This window comes from Onychomys torridus, chromosome X, assembly GCF_903995425.1.
Source record: "Onychomys torridus chromosome X, mOncTor1.1, whole genome shotgun sequence".
In the NCBI taxonomy this organism is placed as follows: Eukaryota; Metazoa; Chordata; class Mammalia; order Rodentia; family Cricetidae; genus Onychomys; species Onychomys torridus.
The window spans coordinates 20,502,728-20,506,661 of NC_050466.1; positions in this window are offsets into that span (position 1 = coordinate 20,502,728).

Consider the following 3,934-nt stretch of genomic DNA (forward strand, 5'->3'; position numbering starts at 1 on the left):
GTCCTGCCATATTACTTCCTGGGATTAAAAACATGTCTTACCACTGCCTGATTCTGTTTCTCTCATGTAACCCAGTGTGGCCTTGAACTCACAGCGATCGAGACAGATCTTTGCCTCCCAAGTGATAGGATTAAAGGTGTGTGCCATCACTGCCTGACCTCTATGTCTAATTTAGTGGCTGGCTCTGTCCTCTGATCCCCAGGCTTTATTAGGGTACACAATATATCACCACATACATGCATACATATATATTTCTGTAATATATACAACAATTACTGTCTCCTGATGGAAAGGTTGTAGCTGTCCACTCCATGAATATAGATGCCTCAATATTCCCAATCTGGTGTCAGAGAACTGGGGAGTTCCTAGAGAGCTAATGGGCTTAGGTTTACATTGGAATCCTGAAGAAGAAGGCTGTAACACCAGTGAAGGAAAGCCTTGGCAATAGGATGGATGAACTTTCCAGTGACTGTGTCTTAGTGTTTTTATTGCTGGAAAAAACACCATAACCATGGCAACTCTTATAAAGAAAACATTTAATTGGGGTGGCTCACTTACAGTTTCAAAGATTCAGTCCATTATCATGATGGCAGAGAGCATGGTGGCATGAAGACAGACATGGTTCTTGCTATATCTTGGCTTGCAGGGAACAAAAAGTCAACTTACACACTATACAGTATCCTGAGCATATCAGACCTCAAAGCCTGCCCCCACAGTAAAATACTTCCTCCAACAAAGCCATACCCACTCCAACAAAGCCACACCTCCTAATAGTGCCACTCCCTGTGAGATTATGGGGGCCAGTTATATTCAAACTACCATAGCTTCCTTCATCATGTCCTTCTATGTAGGCTGCCACCAAAAGGTGTGGCCCAGATGTAAGGTGGAGTTTTCCATATCAAATGTTCCAGATTTGGTGTGTGTCTTCTCACCTGAAGTGATCCAGTAAATAAAATCCCTCACAGGCATTCCCCAGTGCTTGGATTTCAGTTGATTCCAGATGCAGTCTAGTTGACAACCAAGATTAGACAACACAAGAACTTTTTCTTTGTGCTTTGGTTTGCAGCACTGGGAACAGAGCTCACAGCCTTGCCCATGCTAGGACAGTGTTCTGACATTGAGCTACATTCCCAGTGCTTGGTATTAGCTTCAACTTAAGGTTCTTTGCCTTTCCAAGTTTTTCTTCATCAAGAAAACCTCTAGGGAGTTTTGTAGAGCATCCTTCCACATACTCAAAACAAAAATATACCCAGAAAGACAGATAATATGTGCTTTTCTAATTTTATTTTCTAATTGTGTATGAGAGAGAGTGACTGTGCATGTGTGCATGCCATGGGGTATATGTGAAGGTCATAAGAAAACTTGCAAAAGTTGTCCTTTCTACCATGTTGGGCCAGGGGATAAAACTCAGGTTATAAGACTTGATAGAGAAGCATCTTTACCTGCTAAGCCATCTTGCTGGCCTACAAAGTTGTTTTTAACAATTCCACTTTACTCTCTTTATTGATTTTTTTAAGCCATGGTATCTTTTTTATAAGACGTTTGTGGTGATTTCAATGAGAATGGCCCCACAGACTCATAAATTTGAATGCTTGGTCACTAGGAAGTAGCACTATTAGGAGCTGTGGCCTTGTTGTAGTAGGTGTGACCTTGTTAGAGAAGTGTGTCACTATGGGGATGGGCATTGAGGTCTCCTATGCTCAAGCTACACCCAGTGTCCCAGCTCACTTCCTGTTGACTGCAAATCCAGATGTAGAACTCTCAGCTCCTTCTCCAGCATGCTGCCATGCTCCCTGCCATGATTACAGTGGACTAAACCTCTGAGACTGTAAGCCAGCTCCAATTAAATATTTTTCCTTTTTAACAGTTGCCATGGTCATGTTATCTCTTCACAGCAATAGAAACCCTGACTAAGACAACATTGATTTAGGGGTCATAGTATATAACTTTAGCTTATTACTATGTGTCTTGTATTAAACTATAATATACCAACCAACAGATGGTTTGGGAAGTGCTATGTTTGAGTGTTTTCCTAAAGGTTTATGTGAAGGAAGCTTCCAGTATATGCTGGTATAAAGCAAGTTTGCCTGTGTTTTGCTTCCTGTCTCACCATGTGATCTCTCACATGCATTCTCACTATTGTGATATCATCTTCTTGGAGGCCTTCACCAGTGCCAAATAAGTGCTGGCACTTTGCTCTTGAAACTCCAGAACTGTAAAATAATGAATCCCTTTTCTTTATATAGTAACCAACCTTGGACATTTTGCTATAGAAACACAAAACAGAATAACACAGGCCAGGCAGTGGTGGCTCACACCTTTAATGTCAGTGCTCGGGAGGCAGAGGTAGGTGGATCTCTGTGAGTTTGAGGCCAGCCTGGTTTACAGAGAAAGATCCAGGACAGAAACCAAACCTGTCTCAAAAAAAAAAAAAAAGAAAGAATAACACAGGAACTTTCAAACATATATTTTCATACATGAGAGAACAAGAACCCCTTTTCCATTTAATGCTAGAATGTTGACTGGCTTGATCTTGTGAAGGTGTTGTGCAAGTAACAACACCTCATATGAGTTCATGAGTGCAGTGGTCCTGTTTTATCCAGAAGATACTATTTCAGCTCTGTCCCTTCCAAACTCTGGTTTTTATAATCTTTCTGCTCCAACCCCTCTTCTAAGATGTTTCTAAATCTTGGGAGGAGGGAGAACTTTTCTCTTTTCTATTTTTATTATGTGTGTGGAAGTGTACCTGCTTGGCTCTGTATACACCATGTGTGTGTGGGTACACAAGGAGGCCAGAAACTCCTGGAACTGGAGTCACTATAGGTGGTTATGAACTACCGTGTAGGTGCTGAGGATTGAACCTACATTCTCAGCAAGAGAAGCAAGTGGCTCTTAACAACTAAGCGAAGTCTCCAGCTCAAAACTTTGTTCTTTATTTGTGATATTCAGAATTTCTTAAGATTCCATGACAATTTTATGTTTTGTGCTAAGTTTTTAAAATAATGTTTTTAATCAATTCTTTGAGAATTTCATGTGATATAAGTCCTTTTCTACTTTCAGATTTCTTTTTTTCTGTTTTCTTTTCTTTCTTTCTTTTTTTTTCTTGAGACAAGGTCTCATCACTTAATCCCAAGTGGTCCAGAACTCGATGTATAAAGCAGGTTGGCCTTGTACTCACAGTGATCTGCCCACTTCTGTCTCTTGAGTGCTGAGATTAAAGGTGTGCACCATCACTCCCAGCCCTATACTGAATGTTTTATTTCTGAAAACTACTGACATTGAGATTGAAGTTTTAATGGGGATCACATTGAATCTGTACATTGTTTTGGAGAATTAACAGCAGTGTCTCCCAAAACACAAAAACAGGGTACCTTTCCACTAATTTCTGTCATCTTATACTACTTGTGATATTAATTTGCTGTCATTCTTATACAGCATATTACTTTATGTTTACCACTGGTACTCATTTGAGAAATTTAATCATGACAATTTTTAATACTTGAGGTTCATTGAGTTTCTTAAATCTGTGGATTTATTGTTTCATGAAATTTAAGGAAAATTTCCCCTGTTAGCTCTCATGAGAATTTCAAATGCATAAAAATTCTGTTTCATTACAGGTCATTGATACTTTGTTTCTTTGGATGATTTTTGTATATTTTGGAGAGTTCCTATGACAAAATCTTCATATCTATTTTGTGCTCTAATGCCTAATTTTCAGGCATATTATAAGTATGTTCATCCAGTATATCTTAAATGATGTAGTTCTCCTATCTAGAAAGTCTACTTCTTCCTTCTACTATTTAATGCTTTACTTAGCTTTCAGATCATATGAACTATATTTATAACTATTAGTGTCATTTTTCTACCAATTCCAATATCTTTCTCATTTTTTTTCTTCTGGGTGTCTTGCTTTGTTTTGTTTTTGAGACAGTCA